Source organism: Lissotriton vulgaris, chromosome 1_1, assembly GCF_964263255.1.
Source record: "Lissotriton vulgaris chromosome 1_1, aLisVul1.2, whole genome shotgun sequence".
NCBI classification, from domain to species: Eukaryota; Metazoa; Chordata; class Amphibia; order Caudata; family Salamandridae; genus Lissotriton; species Lissotriton vulgaris.
Window position 1 is genome coordinate 2,085,156,713 of NC_141685.1, and position 23,462 is coordinate 2,085,180,174.

The window sequence follows — 23,462 nt, forward strand, 5'->3', positions numbered from 1 at the left end:
ACTGTGCTCTGGGAAGAGACAGTTTTGCTCCATTATTCTTACTGTATACAACATAAAACCCTACCGTTTATCTTGACCTAAACTCATCGAGCTCAAACATGTCACTTCTGCTGTGGGTGGCTCCTCAGATGTACTTACTTCAATGGACTCAATAAGTCGCTCTACTGGTGATGAAAGAAATGTGCAGTTTGTCTGCAGTTTTCCAAACACTAGAACACTGTAAGCTCGCGTTGAGCGTTTGCAGCTGGAAAAAGAGCTTTTAATACACATTTTAGAAGGGAAACTTGCAAGTGACAAGCAGTCAAAGGGTCTGTAAAGAGAGACATAGGAAGGGGGGATGGTATCGAAATACAGCTAAGCACAGATTTAAGGACTAATTAAGCACAGATTCACCGACCCCGCACGGGGAAGTGTCATGGCTGCAAGCAAGATGGCGGTGAACTTCCCGCAGTGTGCTCCCGCCTGCATGACTCTTGTCATCCACTGCTTTCCCGCCCTCTTCTCAGTGTTCGACATGTTTCTACTCATGTCCCCGGAGGCTTCTGTCAGGCGACAGACTCCACCAGTGGCAGTGGTGGGTCTACACACCCAAGGAGGAACATGACATGAAAAGGAAAAAAAGGGATTGGCTCCGCAACCCAGCTCCATGGTACTAGTTGCTCCATCATTGACTGGTCCTCCTTGACCAGCCTACCTTTGACCTTTGTTTTTTTATGAGTGTGCTTAACCTCGTCTCTTATTTGGAAGGGTTGTATTTTAATTAGTGGGGTATACTCTTTTCTCTTGCCTTACTCAATGCTTTTTATGAAGGTTTCGTTTTTTCCTTGCATGCAGACTCCGTGTTCTATACTTCCACAGCGTTGTAGCACGAGTAGTGTTGTACATGTAGAAGGGACTGCAGCGTTGGATGAGTTAGGAATTTTGGAAATTGCTGTATACCATAAACTGAAAAACAAAATACCATATGTTGAAGTGATGTCCTGTTGTTACAAAGCAAGAAGGGGAACTTCAGCTTATATAAATAAAATATAACTTGCTATTCACATGGAATTTGTCGTTCTCTCTCTCTCCTCACTTATGTCCCAGTTAATGTAACTGTTGTTAGCAGAAAGAGCCCAGCCAGAACCTGATACAATAGATAATACGATCCTTTTCCTTCTCAGAACCCACAGCAAGGTTGGACGTCACTGCCCACGACCATGCCATGAGTCTGTGCAGTATTGGGTTGTGCCCTTTTTCTCCTTTGACTAGCTTGGGCAAAGGGTGCAGTGCGCCAAGTAATATATCCCGCAATAAGGAGGGTGGTAGAGTTGCTTTTTCTTTACAATGTAAAAGGTTGTTTTTAATTGACCCAACATTTAAGACATTGAATAACCTGAAAACGCAGAGCGCTACACTGTGACCTTTGAGGTGGACCCAGGAGCATGTCATTTCCCACCCACATCATATGTTTCCCTTAATGGTACAGTGGTAGGTACACAATTCCAAGGTCGGTGCTCCCCAAGAGGGAGGTGTACGCAGAAAGAGAGGAAGGAGCTTTCCATTTTTATGACCTATATATATATATATATATATATAGCTGTATGACCTGTTTTGGCAATGAAATAATCATGTGATGAGGAGTAGCTGCCGCAAGACCTTTATTCACTGTTTACTTGAGAGACATCCAAGCCCACACCTTTTTATAACCAAACCTGATCAGCAAAGGTAATGGTGTAAAGTAGTACGGGCTCTAAATTTGGAAAGTCTTGACAAAGTGTTTAGGGACAGGGCTTCGGATTGAGTGAATGCAAGGATAAGAAAAATACATTTGTACAAAGTCATAAGGGGAGAAGCCCCTGCCTAATCTCACCCCACCCCCTCTTTTCCCTGCATGATTCCTTTTGTTGTCAGCTGGTTCCATCTTGAAAAGTAGCAGTGTTATGTCCTGCAAATCACATGTTGACCGGATAGGCCGGCACTCACCAATCTGAATGGTTAAAGGCCCAGAAGACCCTCAAGTGATCATAAGGCAGAATTGTATGAGCCCAATCTGGCAGTCAGAGTACCAGCATTAACTGCTATACATATATAATAAAAAAGAAGCCTGAATAATAGCTGCTAATCGTATCCAGCCTGGACGAGTCTAGAGGCAATCCGGTTTGTGGTATTGTACCATTCGCTTCTCCTGACGCAGTCACCAGCATAAAGTAAAAACAGGCATGTGGTTTGCCTGATCCACACACTGGCCGCCCCGCACATTTTCCAAACAGGTGCTTCACTTTACACAGCAGAAGGGGGAATCAAAATGTATTCAACAATCCCACAAAACATCTGTATGGTCCTGTTCATGATGGGCCCTTGGCATGACCACAAAGCTAGGGGCGGGGGAAGGTGGTTGGCGAAGCAGACCATGCGGAACAACTCCTGTTTCCCATCTACAAATTACAAGCTCCAATCCATAGGCTGTTTCAGAATTTCACATTACAAGACTCAGTTGGCCGCTCCAAGAAACCGCAGTAAAAGAATACCCACCGCACCAGATTGTTTTTTATTCTTCGCCCTCACTGGCTTATAGGTGTGAGAGAAACCATAATTATATGATCAATGCAGACACACTATTGTAAATGTAATCAGGAAGCAGTAATTAATTTGAGCCAGGGGTTTGCAGTCCTCGGCACCGGCAGTTTATTGTCCACACCAGGACTTATGACAGCTAGCCACATGGTGGCACTGTACGTCCAATTTTGTGATGGACACAACAGTTGTTTAATAATTCCATAACTATTAAAATGACTAATACCTGCCCCTCGAAGCCTAAAAATAGCTTTTGTGGCAGGTATTAGTCAGTTTTTAATGAATAAAAAGTCTGAATTGTCATTAGTAGTGCAGTTGGTGGTGGAAGCCGCTGTGGTATCCTGACAAGGCCCTGGCACTTCTTTCTTTAAAAATTAAGTACTGTCAGGAAGTGATAGTGTGATTACAAAATCACAGAGAGTAAGGACCACAGGAGATACAAACTGTTGAAGTACCCTCAACTGGGACAGAAATAGATTCCTGCACAACACTTGTCCCCTCATTCGAGAGAGTGTGGGAAATCCTGATCCATGCGCAAAGGGGAGTCTGCGTGTATATCAGTTGTACATGCTGTACATCAAACCTTGCACCGCAATATTTGTCATTGGACTCATCTCATTAGCAATCACCATGTGAAATTTGTGCAGGAGGGAAGAATTCTCAGAAAGATGCAAACATAGAAATTGGTACAAAAGAGAAAACACTAATATTATGCCTCGATTCTCAGAAACAAACTTAGAAACGGACGATAATACTACACCCGATAATTAGTGCACCCTGAGATATTGTAATAACTGAGTGTGGTAATTATCTCAACTTTTGGACCCAGGTCTCACATTTTCTATGGTACAATATACATGAATTCCAAAGTGAAACAGTGGTACAGTTGTAAACATTTGTAATGTTAGTATTGTGTATCAGTATTTGGCATGGCATTATATTTCAGGTTCAAACTTTAAAATCTTGTTATTTAGTTCAGAAAGTCAAAGCATCCTGACTTCATTCCACCCTATTTCTTTGCCTCCCATTTTAGGTCGTTCAAACTGCTGTCTTCACTATTATGGATGCCCTCCCCAGCTCACTCCGCGCCTCATCCCCTCCTGGCATTCACGTGGACCTCCTCGACACTCGATACTTGGACACATGCGGCTCTCCATCGAACACCCATGAAACTACCTAACAAAATGGCTGCCGGCTCATGCATGCTTGTAGTACAGTGGTGCGCAACACTGGAAATAGATATACAATATAATGTAACTGAATGTGTTTTATGAGCTCTGTAAGTGTTCTACTAGCAACCAGACATACCATCTGTTGCTTACACGTAGCCACCTCCTTTATGAGGCTCTTATATAGCGCCTAGATTGCGTTGTGTAGATGTTAAGGCTTACTATTTAAGTAAACACAAATATAATTCCCCAAACTACGTTCAGAGCAACAACTTTAGTGCATTCATAACTGAGTTGCTGTGGCTGGTAAGAAGCACTCTTCATTTTGCACTGTCCCTGTGTCTGCCACTTATATTTTATGGCATGTGAAACTGTTCCATCACCTCCGTTTCCATCTAAAACCTTTTACTTTTGCCACTTTTAACAGTATAATACATATGTTCATGTTCACTTGAGAACAAGAGCCCGATTTCACAAGGCAACACGAGCAAAGAGACAACGGCACAATGTTCTCGATAAGCATGTTTAATTGCACACCGGCCTGACTCTCTTGCATGATTAGTAGGTTCTGCATGATTACGGTGAGTAAGGTTATGAAGTCGGTGCAGTTCAGGAAACTGGCATGCTGCTGCTGGTGTGCAGCATAAAAACACCCTTCTTTAAAAGTTAGTTTCTAAGCCATAGATAGTTTCAGTAATAAAGAATGATGGAGAAAACTTGACAGCTATATTTATGTCAGAAGAGAGTAAATTTGAAGGCACATTGTAATAATGGTCTTTATCATGCAATACCTAAATATGATCATTATTATGTCATAATCCGAGATGAGGGGCTGTGCCAAGATGAAATCACCATTATGTGCACACCCTTGGAGATGAACAGACCCTGCTGGCCCTGCTCATGATCATGAAAGGTGAGCTGCCACCTTGCTCTAGGTTGCCTGATGTTGTTTTACGAATCATGGGCTTTCATTTAACAACCCTAGTGCTTCATGAGACTTGTAGTCAAACTTAATATTCTGATGTACCTGGTAGCAATGATTCGTATCATAAAAGTCAAGACTACAAACATGATGTCCAAACAACATGTACCGTGTCCTCTATCATAATACACAGACAATCTTAACAAGATCTGCCCCACAATGTAAATAGGGTTAGATCCTATTCTTTTATTTTAGGGGAGTAACTGTCGATTGATACTTTTCAGGAGCGTTTGAGCAGTAAGCTGCTGTTTATTTACCCTTTCAGGTAAATGTGTATTGCAGCAAGTCCTACAGTTCGAAAGTGAATACTATATGCAAACCAGGAAATATGAATTTGGTTGTCCAATAATTAAAAACAAATCTGACATTCAATACAAAAAAAGATAAGCATATTTTGCAAGACTTTGTAACTGGAAAAAAAAACTATAAAACTTAGTTGTGAAAATTGATAGAAATAGAATGCATGGCTTTTTGTGGAGTTAAAAAGTGTAAGGTCATATTACTACCACTGTTACATCTGACTGTATAACAAGTGTTTAATTTGTAATAGAATGAGTGCTGTTACCCTAAGCCAGAGGTCTTCAAACTGTGGGGCGCACCCCCTGGGGGGCGTGGATATGCTTCCAGGGGGGCGCCAAAAGGTCTTCAATTACATGTACATGAAGATAGGCTTCAAGCGCGAAAGGCGCCCTTCTAGGCTGTCTTCATTTACATGCAATTAAACGCCACAACAAATATTGAAAGGATGTATAAGTAAGTGGCACTGGGGAGGCCAGCGAGTGTGAAGTTAGTGTCAAAGACCAGGCTAAAAAAGAAGGGGAAAAATTGCATTCCATTGTTTTCTGTTCACCTTGAAATAACTACATATAGAAATAAGCACACAACTCGAGGACAAATCATCAATTAACGGTCAATTAGCCGTATAGGGCGTGGTGTAGTGCGGGCCATCAGGCAACAGCGTAAATCTGTGGGGGAATAAAATGGAATGTCTGCAGAGAAACTAAAACCCAATCCCTTTAAACTATGAAAGTGTTTAGCAACTCGGAAAGGTGAAGTGGGTGATATAAACAGATTTTCCATCCAAACTATCTGTGGTCATTGAAAGGTATCAAAGAGAAATGTACTTAAGAACTACTAGTTGGGAGGCACAACAAACAAGTGATTTTTCTTTTTTGTGAAAAATAAACTTTGCATAAGTACAACCTCACAGGACATATTGCTGCAGTTTTGTATTTTGGAGCTGATGAGAATAAAGTGCTCACAATGTTTCCGATTTTGTTTTCCTGTGTGGAGATTGCAGGCAGGTGAGTGATAAATGGATGGCATTTATCAGCTAACATTCTCGTTGTGGCATTGACAGACATGATGATGACTTGTCCTGCACTCAATTACTGCACCACAGTGACGATTGTAAAAGGACTTTGAGGTTTTGCAGTTATATACATCTGGTTTGTCAAAGAAACTACATTCTAGTATCTGCGAGACTACATTACATTTTGTAAAATGCAATATCTAATTCATGTTCTATTATTGAAGATTTAATTATATTTGTAATAACGATGCACACACCTTAGGTGAAAAATAAATGCAAGTTAAAATAACCAAAAGGAAATATACTCTTTTCCTTTATGAAACCTCAGTTAGTTAATGTGATCACAGCAGATGTCTTTGTGTGTGATGACTGAGCCACAGAATTACATCCTGATTGGTGGAGTGAGGCATAGTGCTACAATGTCCCAGTCTATTAGAGAAAGAACTGTGAATGTCATTGTTTTAAAATTGTATTACAATGTATACAACAGACTGCACCGAAATACGGTTTAAGATAAAAACAAGTGCTTTAAAAATATACATTTTAGTGATAAGAATCCAGACTAAACTGAACGTAAATATTTTTATGCATGCCCATTAAAAGGGTGCACTCCTTTTAATGGACACATATATCACCTCTCAGAAAGAATAAATATTTGTCACCATGAAACTGAGTGACATAATTGAAGCCTACACTGGCTCCAACCATTACACACATTTGCATTTCTTTCAGGTAGCGGGCAACTTGGTGGGAAGGAATGTTCCCTTCTTTAGTTCTCAATCTGCACATGAGCTCTCCCTCTCCACACACACACACTGTAAGTGGGCACTAGATCTCAGTTTTGGCAGTCTTGTTATGAAAAAGAACATGGGGTGCATTTTCCTTGCTAGCATTAGGGCCCAGGACACCATTGTTCCGCACAGAACAGGGCCCAAGCAGCGGAAGGAGGGGGGCTAAATGTGCTATTCGTGTGGTTATTTCTTGAGAAAGCCTGCTTTGGGCAGCTGACCTATAAGTAATAGGCCGGCTAAGTAGACAGCCTGTTTTGCAGAGATGTAGGCATATTTGATGCTGCATATGACGTCTAGGGCACACTTCCTGTGCCAGTGTTTCTTTGAGACTTGGACAGTGATCAAGTAGAGGGGGGAAATTAAACAGAGGTGACACCTTGATTTAGGCATCAGAGAGATGAGAGGGTGACGAGGGATGGGAGGGAGAGGTTTGGTGTGAGTTGGGATCCCATGTTGGGAACGGTCAGAGGAGAAAGCAAGGTAGCAGCTGACATTATTGAAGCACACTGTATCACAATTATGAATGTTTTACAATAGAATTTGGGCACGGGGGCTCATTTTCCTTGCTAGCATTGGGGCAGAACAACTGGGGAAGCATGCTGAAGCTGGACTTGTTTTGAGATTGAAGTGATGGTCAGACATGGTGGAGAAGGAATGAAAGAAGAGAAAATAGCTTGTTTCTCAGTGCTACAGCCATCAACAGTGCAGCAGGTGGAGTGCATTGGGGCCCACAGCACCCCAATTATGAGCAGTAGTGTTTGTGATCAATTCTGTTCTTGCTTGGTGCTGCGTATTTAGTGTGGATTATGAGCTACAGAGAAGCACACCTGAAATGGTCTCTTGATCCCTGTGATCATCCCTCCCACTCCCCAAATCCTTGCCATATCGTTTTGGAGGGGGTCCAACATGAAAACAGTTTGCTTAAAGAGGGCTCAGACCAAAATAGTTTGAAAACCTCTGTCCTAGGCTGTGAATAGAAACCCACAGCTGGCTCTATTATAGCCTTATAGCCCACTGTAGCGGGCTATACTGACTGTTAAAGGCCCGCAGACGCGTTAAAGGCCCGAGCCGAAGGTGAGGGGCTTTAACAAGGGACGGGACATTATTAGCCGGTATAGCCCTGCTAAGAAGGGCTATAAGGCTATTAGAACATTCTGCCACTAGAGGGGAGTATGTTCTAACAAAATAAAACAAAGTCTTCTCGAAGCTCAATTGGATTTAAATCCCCTTGAGCCCTGAGAGGCCTTTGTAAAACATTGGAATGTTGCTCTGCGGGCCTTTACCGGCCCGCAGAACCAGGGAGCACTCCATTGTCTGCAATGGCGCTCCCAACATTCCAATGTTCTAATAAAATGTTAGCACCCTGAATACCAAGACTTCGTAATCTTGAATCAACCTCTGACCCCTTTAATCCACTACCAGACATCCCCTTATATACCTTTTGTTAGTTCCTCCTTCCTCTTGTGTTTTGGACTTTCTAATCCTTCTTCTTTCCCCTTTGTGGGTTTTTTCCTCTCTTGTTCTCGGGAAATATCTTAACACGATAAATAAATGCCAGTCCTCAATAATGAGGGTCGGTGGCCCCCCACCGTCTCAAATGAAGTACTGTTTGGCAACACTGTGAAAGTACACTTTAGGCCAGATGTACAAAGCTTTTTTACGTTTGCAAACGGCCTGATTCACAGAATCAGGATGTTTGAGAATGCAAAATGGCATTTTTAATTGTACAAAGGCCAATTGCCATTCGGTAACCTGTTATCAAATCGCACCACAATCAACAAACGCCAGTGGTGGTTTCAATGGTAGCACATCAATTTTTGTGTAGATTGGAAACTGGCATATAGTACTTGTGCCCCTCGAGGTTAAGAACAAAACACCCCACTACCTGAGGTGTCAACCCACTATGGCTCAACTGAACCCAGTGTACATGCTATATATAGAGATAACTTCGGCACTCTGACCTGTTCAATAATTTATTCGTAAAAAGCTATCTTACTCAATTCAAACAAGGAGCAATTAATAGTTTACAGTTCCATTTAATGTATATAGGATACAAACACTCAGCAATTTTCTCAATACATTTGGTTCAATTTAGTTTAGAAAACATGAACTGCAATGACACAGTATTACAGGGGTGGAGGGTATAATACAGTAAACCTCATGTGGAGCAATGGATCAGCAGCTGTTTCGTTACATGCTAACTTTTTCAAGGCTGCAAATAATGCCAAACAGAGAGATATGTAATATATACAAACAGAAATAAAGTGAAGGGGAAACAGGAAAAAATGCATAAAGAGAGAATGGTTAGTATTATCTACAAACCACATTCCTGTGATATAATTTAAAGATTTCTTCTTCACTTTATTTCTGTTTGTATATATTACATATCTCTCTGTTTGTCATTAACGTCCCTTCCTAATAATGAATCCCAGTGGCATGCATGAATGTTTTGCGACCGTAATGCGGTCACAAAACCTTCTCAATTTACCCCCAACTTCAAGTTGGTGGTAACCCTTCGTAAATGGGAAGGGGCCTCCAAGTGCCCTCTTACCCTTTGTGAATGTTTGTAAAAACATGTTTGAGAGCAGGCACTGACCCATCAGACCACTACCTACTCTTAGAAAATGAAAAAAAACTTTTAATTTCTCTTTTTGAAATACATATGGGGCTGCATTTAAAAAGAATGCTTTATTAAAAAGTAATCACAGACATGGTGGTCTGCTGACCCCTGCAGACCACCATCCATGTGATTTTTGCATTTTCCAATGGGTTGCATACCAACATTTACTCATTAATATTCATGAGGTAGGTCTATTTTGCGACTCACTGGGAACTACACAACACAAGGCACAACATTTAGGCCCACAATTCATTACATCCAGATGAGAAGACCATCTATTTAAATCTAATACTGTACAGGCCAGTTTTGTTTGGTGTCTGATGTGGTAGAATGTCAACAGGAAAAAGCAGGCAGTGAAATGTATATAACTGTCCTGTGAAAGTGAACATTCAATGAGCTCATCTGTCGCATATCACAAGAATAGGGCCACTGTCTCAATACTTATAGGAATGAATGCCTCAGCCACAGGGACTTGTAGAATCTGTATGCACTTACATGTTTTAAGCAGCTGTTCTAGATGGGAATTTTTGCAGAGTTATATGCTACATACCTGGTCTGAAATGCAGAACTTACCCAAGGCCGAGGGTAAGCGGTGTGAGTTGAACAACCTTATTGGTAACACTGCATAAGCAAACAATCACTGGCAGAGCAAATAGGTCAAATCTACGCTAGAGTTTTGACTTTGATAATGTATTTTAGCCATGTTAGCCGTGCTGTGAACAACATGGCTAAAAGCTAAAACAAAAGAGCTATTTGTAGGCATATTACACACAACGTAAGTAAATTACATAATCAAAGCCAATAGCTCCTGCATAGATGAGACCTATTTGTTTGCCAATACTTGTTGCTTTTGATGCAACTCAATGCATGATGTGCTGGTATCCCGCCCTCCTCCTACTCTCGGTTGTGTTACTTTTTACTTCTGTTTGCTATCTTATTCATGTGTTCTAAGAAACACACTGTGACCTGGGGTGGTGTTAAAATATTGTTCCAACTTTTGCGCATTTTGAAGAACCAACCAGTATATTTTCTAAAAAAATAAGTTGATCATGTTGGGTGAGGGCAGATGTGCCCAATCTTTAATGGCAACAGTGGATGCAGAGCGGACTACATCGACCTGCAGGCCGAGAGGCTGCGAGGCAGCCCTTTGATATCCCCACCTGAGTCAGCTTATCAAGCGCTTTATAGCGCGTCTGAGCATCCCACCTTGTGTGGAGCGGCAACAGTGGATGAGGAGCAGACTACGTTGATCAGGGGGCTGAGAGGCGGCCCTTTTATATCCCCTTCTGTTTCAGCTAGACAAGTGCGATATAGCGCGTCTGGGTGTCCCATGGCCATCAGAGCCCTGAGGAGGCTGGGCTGGGCCAATTCTCTTGGCCACGCAATCAGGGTAAACCTAACTATCTACGTTTAATCATGGGGAAGAGGAAGTTTTCACCAGTTACCGCAAAGGGAAGGTCTCCTGGTATGACTCATTTCTCAATTTTAAATTACATTACTGGTGCTATAGAGGCACTAAATAAGGAGATTTCGATTGTGGAAGAAAAAAATATTTCCTTTCACATAACCCTGACTTTAGTGCATGGCTCTCTTTTTCAGGATAACCCCGCTGCCTGTGCAACTGGGACCCACGCTCGAAGCACTGGACAGGCCAAAAATAATCAGTCCTTAAATGATTTACCCAACAGAGACGCAAGTGATCTGGTCTTCTCTGGTGTTGTTTCTCTCTTTGATTTGGCTTCTTATCCCCCCTCAAAGCGTATGAAGATCCCTGGGCTATGTGCTGATGTATCTGAAACAGTATTAGAGGATACTATCTTCCAAAAAAAGGTCAAATTTCACGGGGGCTAAATCGAGATTAAAGTCTATGGGGGCAACACAGGACGATGTTAAGATGTTACTTGATGCCGTTTGTGCCTTAAAAGCCGGAGTGAAGTCTGCCCTAGCTTTACTGTGGGAAAGGCTGACACATGTGGAAACAGTAGCTAACAACTGTCTACACTTGCTGAAATCTTATGCTAACACTAATTTTAATACAAATGTTAACTCAAATGTTTATTCTGTTTTGTCTTCAGATACATTTTTGATTTCCTCATCTAGTATTCCGACACATCGTAGTGCATCTCAGACTCTGACTCAAGGCACTGGTCAGATGACTGCCTCATGGAGCATTCCTTCTGTTCCATCACCTATTCCACATGGTAACTCGGAGACAGAAGTACTTAGACCTGTTGAGACCCCTGGCTTTCTTGATCTTCCCCTCGAAGCTATACCAAATGTTGTGATTTTAGCCAATGTACCACCTCTTACTCTAACATCGGTAGAGTCCTTAAGAAACAAAGCCCTGAACTGGCTAAGCAGACAGCTTTTTGATGATATCAAAATGGTGAGAAGAGTGGGCTGGGTTTGTATGAGCACAAAGAAACTCCCAGGAGACTGTGTGGTGCTCAGCTTTAGGACACCAAACTTATTGGTGAAAATGTAACAATGAATGTGTTATTGTTATTGTTAATTTTGATTTGTAGAGCACTTAATACCGGAAGGTCTCTAAGCGCTTCAAGAAGAACATCGGCAGTTCCAGGGAGAGTGATAACAGTTAGGCCCAACCTTCTGTCAAGAGAATAGTTTTCAGTTTTTTTCTGAAGGGTAGAAGGTTGGTTTTCAGCGTGAAGCTGGCTATGCAGCCTGTTCCACTGTGTGGGAATGAGGACGGAAAAGGCTCAGCCACCTTTGGTGGTGTAATTGAAATGTGGGCAATTTAGGAGGATCTTAGTGACTGTCCTGGGACGTATTTCTCAAGTCGTTGCTTGATATAGGTAGGTGCCTGACCGAAAAGAGTCTTATGAGCAATGCAGAGGCCCTTAAATTTGGCCCTCTGCTTTATGGGCAGCCAGTGGATTCGTTGCAGAAGAGGGGATGCCCGCCTGTGCCACGGTAGTTTGAAAATTAACCTGGCGACGTCTTTCATGACTATCTGAAGTTTGCCAATTAGGGAGTTTGGCAGTCAATATAGAGCGAGTTGCCATAGTCGAGGCGCGGCAAGATCATGGCGCTACAACCATTCTTATGGTTGAGAAAGAGAGGATGGGGAGAGTCTCCTTAATAGCCTGAGTAGGTCCACACACGTTCCAAACACAGTGGAAACTTGATTGGCCACTGAAAGCTTGGCGTCCACTTTGATGCCCAAACTTTTAACCACTGGGGCTGGAGCATCACCCAGCTCCTGAGGCCAATAGAGGGAGTTCCAAGGGTTGTGAACGTCGGTTAAGGCGGAGTAAGGCGTCGTTGACCGTGTTGAACGCTGCCAACAGGTCAAGGAGGACTAGGACACAGGGCTTATTGTTGTCTGCAATCATTCTGATCTCATCAAGCACTGATAACATCACTAATTCTGTACTATGGTGTGCTCGGCAACCAGCCTGCCTGTCCCCCAGGAGGTGGTGATCCTCCATGAACCTGGATAGGGTCTGCAGGATATATTGCTCTAGGATTTTAGTAAGGAATTGGAGTTGGGAAATGGGTCTGTAATTTTTCATATTAGATATGTCCGCGCCTGTTTTCTTGAGCAGGGGGATAATTCTGAACCTAGAGTGGCATCTCACCACATTACCGTATTACGCCTTGGGTTCTTTTATCTACTGCAATCGCTATTTTGCCCTACCAAAATTTCCTGCAGTGCTTCCCTATAGCAGTCCAGAACCATTTTGCCCCATTCATGAATCTTGAGGAGTTGAGTGGCTTATTTCAAATCCTGACCATGTACCTCTGGTGGAAGGTGTAGTAAGTGGACTGATGGCCCCGCCTGACTGCATTTCAACTCCCAGCACCAGGCCTAACTTCTCCTCATCCACTTAGGAGAGTCTAGACTTTATTGATCACTCCTGTACTGGCATACTTTTCTGGAACGTAGTAAAATGCTAATCCAGCTTGGTTGATTTTTTATCTAATTTTCATATTAGGGCAGTTACACCACTTCATCTTGATGGTTAAAGTCATTTTTACGAAGCCGCAGTGCCATCTAGTGTTGACAGAGAGAAAGAGTGCCTGGGTATTTATACCTCTTACCATTTGTTGTGTTCTAGTATTAGTACTTGGTCTAGCACTCATTTCTATCAAATGATAGGTTTCAATCAGTTACACTAAATTAATTTGGTCCTGATTAATTTTCGTTGCAACAAATTTTCTAGGAAAATGTTTGGCTGTTCTAGACCAGTTGGATCATGACCTTATACCCTTGTGCTCTAGTAGGAAGAAGGAACTCTTAGTTATTTGGGGAGGCGACTTCAATATGTGTTTGAGCTGCTTGCCTTCTAATAAGGTATGTGGTGTTATTGATATACGAGGTAATGGCCAAACAGATGTAAGCCACACCGATTATGGGGATAAATTAAATGAGCTGGTGTATAAATATGACCTAGCTCTTGCAAACAAATGAAGTTCTCCTGTGGCTCCTTTTAGCTGCATGTTTTTTTATTCTTTTAGAGCACAGTGCTTTTTCATAAACCTTGGAAGACTTCAATAACTGTTTGGTTTGGTTGAAGTAAACATTGCCAAAGCTGTTGTGAATGCCTTTGGTCACAGCTCCAAGGGGCATCAAAGGCCTTCTGCTGGATGGGAACGTCTGGGTACAGCAATCTAAGCAGGGGTGGTTTGAATCCTGCTGTTCTAAAGTGCTTAAGAACCTTAAAGCCACTGTTCATAAAGGTCCATGGTGTGCTAGTGAAGTGAGGATGTGTAGCCAAGAATACCGATTGGCATTAAAGGACAGAAAGGAAGCCTTAAAGTCTGCAACTTGGGAGGGACTAATTGAAGCCAGAACAGTGGGAGAATATACAGATTTTTGGTGCATCAGAAATTCCCCTTTCTTGAGAGGCAATTCAAAATTGAGATAATATATTTACTGTTGCTTCCGTTACTGCTTTTTTTAAAAACATTACATTTTGGAAATCAATTGTAATATGAATTTTAATATATAAGTTTTTAGCTACATGTATTTGTGATATTTTTAAATATGGATCTTGATTGTGATTTATAAACTGCACTTTTATGGTTATTTCTTTTTTTCTTTTGTACAATAACCAAATAAAGTTCTTTGAATTGAATTGACTAGGTGGAGTGTGGTGAGGGGGGGGGGGGGGGGGGGGGGGGGGGCTCATATGAAGATAGCCATAACTGAAGCTGATTAGGTGATACATTTTGCTAAATTTTATTCCAACCCCGGTTCGCTGCCTTTTTGGCAGGTAGATTCTTTGTTACCCCATCCAGGGGGATCCCCAGTCAATTTGGGGTTCACTCTAGATGAGGTAAACAGGGCTCTTATGCTCAGTAAGAGTGGTAAGGCCCCAAGCTCAGATGGCATTCCGGTCGATCTTCATAAAGAGAATATTCCATTTTGGGGCCCTATTTTAACTGTTGTGCTGGAAACATGTGGAAGTGAGGGGTCTTGAGCACTTGGTTGGAATCTTTAATTGTTCCAATCTATAAAAAAATGGAGACTTTGAGAGTCCTTCCTGTTACCTCCTGATCTCTTTACTTGATTCTCTGGTTCAGGTTGTAGGCAGGATCATTTTGGAAAGGTTAGAGGAGTGGGTGGAAAGCAAAGATATATTATCAGACACCCAATATGGTTTCCGCAAAGGCCTAGAAACAATTAAACAGTGTCTAAATTAGAATTTGGTAATTGGTAAGTACACACTGGGTAGACAAGGCAATCTGTTCCTGGTCTTTGGAGACTTATGAAGCGCATTCAGTTTTGTTAACCATGCCAAACTGTGGTCCATTTTAGAAGATTTAGGTGTAGAAACTGCTATAATCCTGTTCCTACAGGACTTGTATTCAGGAAGTAGAACCAGAGTGCAATAAGGTCTCAAGGGAGAATGTTTGGCACTGTTCGCTGTGGAGAGGGGGGTGAGACAGGGATGCGTCTTTGCCTCTTTTTTTCACTTTATTTATCAGGCATTTGGGATCATTTTTGGCCAAAGTTTGCAAGGACCTCCCTCAAATTGGTCAGCGTCCGGTCCCAGCCCTTCTCTACTTGGACGATGCTGTGCTTATGGTCCGTACCCCTAATGGTTTGCAACATCTATTGATCTCATTTACCGAATTCATGCACGAGCTCGGCTTAATCACAAATTTGGATAAGACATGTGTTATGATGTGCAGGAAGGGCACAGTTAACTGCCATGCTTGTTTTATTAACACCACCAAGCTAAATTACATTTCCTCTTTTTTGTATCTAGGGGTCACATCTATGCTAGGAAGTTACATTTTGTAAAATCAACTGCTGCCTTGACCAACTTTGCACACAAACTCTTTAATAAACCAGTCAAAGAAATGCCAAAGAAAAGGCCAAGTGTGTAACTGCAACACTTTATGGGGCAGAGCTTTGCAGCTCTTATAATACTAATTCTCTCCAGATGGTGGAGAACTCATCTTTTAGATTGTTCCTGTCAGTACCCCAGTACCCAAGTTTGCGATTCAGAATTGTAGATGCCTTTTTTAGTTGACATATCAGGAGCCCGCCACATTCTATTATGGTATAAAGCTTGGACTAGTGACAACAAAATTCAAAATTTTAAGGTGATTGACGACTGCCTTAAACTGTCTGCATTTCTACGTATACCATGCTTGAAATAAGGTAAAAATATCTGTTGTGATTTGGGCCACGCATTTCTTTGAGTGCCCCAAGACACTGCAGTTTGTGTCAAGGAAAGATCTTTAGAAGATGTGCCTCGCATTGTTTGAGGAAGCAAGGTAATGATCAAATTGACTAAACTGAGTGTACTTATTCTTCTGCAAAAATGACAGAAAGAAAAAAAGCATTGGCAAAACCAGTAACTCTCGCCCACAGGAGATTTTGTCTTTTGCAAAGCTTTTAGCCATGTTGCACAGCAACTCGAAGGAACAGACACAATGGGCAGGTGGACAATTGGGGATAAAGGAAAACGGACAATGGAAATAGTCCCTGAATCACAGCTCAAGCAGCAGAAGGAGAATGACCAGGGGTGTTGTTTCAAGGGGGAAGGGGTTGATGGGGTACAGGTTCTTTCAGTCTGATATTGTGAGATGTCAGTCGGATTTCAGCAGAAATATTCACACACACAGATAAAAATGCACTCACACTCTCACTCTGTTTTGAAAGTCCTCAAAAATATTGGGCCTTTTACAGAATATTGTGTGTTCTCTTTTAGTACTCCTACCAAACCGCATTCCTCTCCCTTTTCACTGCCCGTTAGGGCTCTCTCATGCACCCAGCTTGTCCTATAACATATTTAAACATTTTATGCCAGCCTGATTGTCGGAAAATCTGAAGCTCATCCCCCAATCCTAACGACCAAGCTACAGCCCTGAGAAGGACACTAGCCACAGTAAATTAATCAATAATTTGGTCCAAGCTCCAAATGAAAGAACAGTAAGTGATAGTGGATAGTGCTGGCCAATTAGGAGCAGCAAATACAAGTGACAATGAAGTCAACGAACAGTAAGCAATGGGCAGGATCCAAGTCCTTATATTAAACAATACCCTTCGCAGTGACAGCGCATGTACTGTCAGCAGGTCAGACCTAAAAAGGGGGACCAAGCATAGAAATATAATAATTGTCACCAGGCAGGAGAAAAACAAAATAAAGAGAAAAAAACGAACCTAACCTACATTCCTTTCTAAAACTAGCAATGACTTCATTTTCAATTTACGACAAAGCTGGGTGCCAAAATTAAACAAATAATTAACATAGATTACATACAAATATGTTTAATTTTTTGCAATTTGTATAGCTTGAGATGTACATAATTATGAATAAATTAAAGTGTCCTTGCAAAAATCTACAAAATATCTCCTTGAAACAAGCGCCTGTGCCTCATCAAAATTACATATTCAAATCGAATGAAGACCTACCCTCCAACTCCTCTCACTCATACACAGACAAGTATCAAAAAAGCTCAGTCACAACCGCTTTTTACAGTTTTCACTCGTCTGCGAATGGTACCAGCTCGGTTTCACAGGGTGAGTGGGTACAATTTTACATGTGGTTGTGCTCCAGGCAAATGTATTTTCTCACCCTTCCACCATTGGCACTGAATATTAATTTGGTTTTGAAGGGATGGCTCTCAAATGATGCTCAATGCTCATAATTGCACTGGAATTAAGCTGATCATATTTTATGTTGTGCGTGCCACAGGTACCAACAGAACTCATCAAGACCAGTGAGGAGGTTGGGTGCCTACACCCTCACTGAATGGCATTTTTATCTTCTTATGAGGTGGCACCATACAGGACTTTTTAACTGCTTGGTGACATTTTCATGCAGAAATAATTTGCATCACAGGCAAAAATGTATTCTTGATATATCCACCGGTCAGTAGAGACAGGTTCTGCCATTCCAACCTGAGTTACTGCAGAGCACTTTAACACCTCCCAACACTTACACAATCAAGTCCTTGAAGTATAAAAAACATTTAAACCAGACACAGATCAACATGTTTCCAATGGGCCCTTCAGGCGGATCAGTACTTTGTGTGTGCTTCTTAAGCCGTCATGCTAGAAGGTGGCATCTGGTTTGTGAGTTCAGCAGAGCAAAGCTCTGGCCAGGAAAGAACATGCATGACTGCGTTTGGGCGCCGCGTGTTCTACAAAGGATGGGCTTGAATGAGTCTACATTGCAGTAGCTCTCATCAGTGCAGAGGTGCAGTGCTGGGCGCATTGCATCCAAGCTCTATTACAAGGCTCGATTATGATCGATTCTTCTTTCCTGTGTTTCTCTAGCCTCTGCGTCTTTAATAGAATCCACACCTCCTCCTGTCACTTTAGTAGGGGAGATTTCCATCATCACTGTTTCTTACAACCCATCTAAGAGGCAGGGGCTTATTTTCCTTGCTTGGTTTATGGTCTGAGGCAATGCCACTGCTCAGATTTATACTTCATAACAATTGCTATGTTCTGAACTTGGGTTCGCAAGATAGGAACCACATTGAAGAGAATAAGAAGGTATATTGTGGGTTAAAGGGAAACACCACTAAAGCCAATTAGATATGCTTGAATAAGAAACACGTGTGTCTCCAGAGTCTGAGATACTCTGCTAACTTTAGTATTGTATGTCCCGCTACAAATGTTAATAATTCTCTAAGTGCACTGTGGGGAGTAGTGCACTGCAGGCTTTAGGAAGAATGTGAGCCAAGCAGGCTAGGAAGGAGGCAGCGGCCAACCACAAACAGTCCAAAGGCAATGGTTTAAAGCATACTCACGTGAAAGCGATCAGATGCACGACTCTGGCCGTCAGGATCAAAGGTATCAGCTGCTCTTTCCGAGATAGCAATATAAAACACAATTCCAGGCAATTAAAGAGATTGTTCTGCAAAAGAAGAGAGGGACGAGACAAATTATGAATTGGCAGATCTGTGCTACTGGCTGCAACATGAAAGAATATTTTTCGTTTATTTGAAAATAGTTAAATAAATGTAACAAGGTAGAACACCCACAAACATGTGAGGGGATTTACTGAAGACACTAATTCAGTAAAACAGGCTTTGTTGAACAATGTGAAAATTCCATAAGGGAAACAGTGCCCACCAACATCAACACCACTGTCATTGGGTGTGGTCTTCACTCAGGATTCCCCACATCCAACAAATGACACAAGTGTTCTCAAAATCTGGTGTCTTAGCAGGAAAGCCACATGCTATACTATGGACTTCATATTTGTTTTAGTTTTATTTTTAATCTTTAATTCTAACTCAACTGAATAAACTATATGAAATCCTATAAACTTATTCTAAAACTTAGCTATGTAAGATGCAGTTCTTCATTACTTCGATGATACATGTTTTCAAGAGGTGCAATACAATTATTACAGAAATCACTGTCAATTCAAAGCAAATCAGAGTATCACATAAACAAAAATAAAAAACAGAAAGATAATTGCCTTCATGCCAAAAACTCATAAACAATGAGTAACCACTCAAAGCTCAACACTACGAAGACATGACCTGTGGTCAATGGCAAAAATCACCATACTACCAACATATGGCCCAATGAACTCAAATCCCTCCTAACTACATTAAGATAGGTAGAAGCCAAGGAATAACCATGTTTCAGACCAACACCACATATCAACACGGTCACTAAGAGCAGCTCCTACACAGTGAAAACATTGCTTTGAATCTTCCCAACCCATGGATAGAAACAAAAGCTACAAGCTGTCCTTATACTCATAATTTCAAAGCTCGACTACACCAAAAGACTATACCTTGGCACTCCTCCCACTTTCATACGCAAAATACAACTAATCCAAAATGCTGCAGCAAGACTCCATTTCCAAGTAAGAGAAAACATACCTTCAGTACTGCAAGCTCTGCCCTGGCTACGAGTAAATAGTCAAGAATTGTTCAAGGACTGTTGTACACGGAAATTCCCAAGGAAAAGGACCACTATACGTACAAGTTAAATTCAAACAATACAAACAAAATAGGACACTGCGCCCCAGATTATTATTCTATAATACTAACAGTTTTCTAGAAAATTAAATTTCTAACTTATTTAGAAGTGTGAAATGAAAGAGAACCACATTGGATCTCAATAGTAAAGGACTGGAGTGGCTTTTGAATGAATAGTATCGAACGAATGGTCTAAATAAGTAGCCAACATACTTAGAATTGAAGCTAATCCAGTAGTGACCTTTAAGAATATTTTGGCAGATGGAATTACATTAATGGGAACCTATAGTCAGATTATGAGGATCCATCTTTTTAGGTCTCGCCTGAGCCAGCGCATGGTCTGCTCTGGCGAGACTTTTAGTAAGGGGGTTTCAAAAAGCTGACCACACGCTTTTTGAGTGGCCTAAAGCATGTGGTTATGCGCACAAGCGCCAACTGGCTTTCTTCTCTCATCATGGCTCATTAAGTTATTTCCTCGAGCACGGCTCATTGTGAAGCACATACTCGTGCTTGTGGCAGCATCCAGCTTGCAACTCGCCACAAGCACGAGTGTGTGCTTCAAAATGAGCACACCGCATTCAATCACAACTGGAAGGTGCAACCGGTTCACACTTATTAGGAACTTTACAGCTGTTGCGTGCACTTTGAAGGCTTACAATATTTTTACAATATTTATCGAAGTGCTCCCTTTTGCCTTTTTGTTTTTTATTTCGTTTATCACTGCCAGTTGAAACGTGTTCAAATGATCATTTGTGCCGGTGAACATGTGCTTCCCAGTATCTTTTACAGATAAACGTCTTGCAAACAATTTCCCCCTGTGGCAGCAATTTGTTCTCCTATAGTGATATACACATATTGGCTCTGCTCTGCAACGAAGCCTAAAGCGCAAGACAACAGCAATGGCGTCTGTCACCATTTATCAGATATTGGAAATTTATCTTTTGCCACGTTTTATTTACAATTACCTTTTCCTTCGTTTTACAAAGCCACACACACACTTCAAATAATACCCGTTCTTTCAGATTGATGGTTTTTCTAAAAGCGGGCAGAAGATTTTAAGTGCTTCATCCATTGGCTTGCCAAATGTGCGTTCATAAACATGTGAAAGAATATTCTCCCTGCAACCCCCGTTGCCACCCATCAACTCTGTTTTAGTGACTCATTCCTGTGCCTCAACCCATCCCCTCAGTCAAACCAATTACAGTCTGGGTTACGAACCCGCCTCCCCTTGCGGTGTGTTACTTTTCCACCTGTGTGCTAGCTGTCCTCGGAAGACCATAACATACATTTTAAAACAACTTTTCCCATACAGGGTTATAGCTTTATAACGGCCCAAGGATTAACTAAATTCTCAGCTACCAGTCTGTGTTCTTATTGAAATGTAAGGATACACTTCTATGTCTTGGGTCCTTTTGTGGCAGCGGGCTATCTTTTTTGTTTTTGTTTATCATGTAACCAAAAAACAGAAAAAGCCAGTGAAACTTGGCTGGCTGTTTAGTGCCATGCTCCTTGTTTACCCCAATCTAAAATATATGGGTGATCAATCACATACGATTGCTACGTCCATGCACAATGGCTGCAGATGCTGATTCCATCTTCTGGCATTTACTTCACATTGAGGCGTGATGCTTTCCTTAACTGTACAAAGTGCTAAAGCCTTCCTACAACCTCTTTTAAGACACTATACGCTAGATGTGTATTGACAAATCCTCCAATAGTAACAGACATTCATTTTTGCAGACGACAGATACCATATTCTAAAAATCGCATTTAATCAAGTATTTCTGCTTAACTGCTGGCAGACGAACTGTAAAATCTGGCACTGTTCAAATGTCAATTCTATTGCAAGACTAGGGCTCCATTATAACCAGGGCCGCTAGCAAAAAAAAGCAATTCCGAGGTCGTGCTTGTCGCCCATAAATATGAATTTATCAATAAATAGCCCCGCCTAAATTGATTTATTTATTAGAGAATAATTATGATGTATCTGTGCAACAAATTTTAAACAAAGGTTGTCAAAACATCACTATTGGGATCAAAGTAAGAAGCAGGAAATAGGACACCACGCACAGGACCTATCTTCGATAATGTCATTGTGGCTCAACATGTGTAGGGGACGCTGTTCGCAAGTTTATTTTCTCACAGATATTTGTAATGAGGCAGAGTCTAAAAGTTATACATTTCGCCAATACCTTGCAGACAATGGCCAGTAGAACATATCGCTGAATAGTTTGAGCAGGATTATGAAAATGCTAAACATTGAACAGTACAATGAATAACTGTTTCAGGTCATGGTAGTTTGGGAAACCTTGTGGCTGAAATACACTTTTAATACTGTAAAGTGAAAGTGGGCCTGCTCCAGGTATAGCAGCATAGTCAAAGCAGTAGATAATATTGCATTGGCAAGGGCTGTTACAAAGAGCGAAATCATGACATTGCTGTTTAGTGACAATGTTAGGAGCCCATTGTGGAAATGAGAGAACCTGTGGGTGAAATCCCTCACTACCTCTTCTGAGTCTGCAAACAGACAACAAGCGCGACGAGCGGCCACGCTAATTACCAACAGATGGCCCCTGCGGTCCACTATAATTCAGTCTTTCACCATTCCGTCCTTCTGCCCATCCATATTCACACCTATGCATCCATCTCCAAACCTATCCATCCATCTATCCAGCCGTCCATCCTTTCAATCATCCTTCTCTTCATCCACCCTTTCACTCATCCATCCTTTCTCTCATCCATCCTTTGTCATCCATCCTTGTACTCAATCTAGCCATTTTTCTTTTCACTCTTTCATCACACATTCTTTCACTCAGCCATCCATGCATCCATCCTTTTGCTCTTCTTTCCACCCACCCACTCAACCATCCATCCACCCTTTCATTCATCAATTAATCCATCCATCCTACCTTTCACTCACTAACCAGTTTCTCATCCATCCGTTCTTCCAATTTCTAACATATCTAAATGCACATATTAGTTTCCTGTATTTATTTGGTCACAGGGCATATTAACATGCGCTGTGCTAGGTAATATCCTAGCTGGCCTTAGGCACATATTTCCTATTAAAGTTAAATGCGAATACTGTTAATACCATCTCGGAGGCATTAGTCCACTGGGCTGTCTTACTGGTTTTGCTATCCATAAAATCTGTGTACATGAATATTGCAGATCTGAGTACTCCTTTGGCTGAGGTGACCTTCAACTCTCAATATTCTGGTGCCACGGACATGTTTTCTGTAGGAGCTGCTCGACCCCGAGCCTTGATGTTTCATAATAGGTGACAAACTCTCCTTTCTGATATATTGGGAACGGCTGCTTTATTCTCCGAAGGAAGAGTTCACGGAAGGGTGTTCTTCAAAATGCATCCTTTTTTGGAAAGACCAAATGCATTTGCTTCACAGTCACAGCTGTGATGGATGTCTCTGCTCTCGTAAAAGACTGAGCAAGGCGCTTAGCTTCGAAAAAAGAAAAAGTTTCAAAGTTGGGAAGCGTCTTTGCTTTGTCGCGCCAAGAAACCAGAGGACGATTAGGAACAGTAATTATTTCTGTAAGGCATTCGCTATATCATGGGTTACCTTCATTTAGGTCAAAGTTCCACACA

General features: G+C 41.6%; 1 protein-coding gene across 7 annotated transcripts in view; it reads right to left on the bottom strand.

The window, feature by feature from the left end:
* The window catches only part of CALD1 (caldesmon 1), a 555,479-nt gene that overhangs the window by 372,546 nt on the left and 159,471 nt on the right, over window positions 1-23,462 (bottom strand). For all 7 annotated transcript variants that reach the window (XM_086921091.1, XM_086921074.1, XM_086921047.1 and 4 more), the window contains exon 2: window positions 18,671-18,777. The gene's annotated coding sequence lies outside the window, so the exon portion shown is untranslated. The remainder of the gene's footprint in view (window positions 1-18,670; window positions 18,778-23,462) is intronic.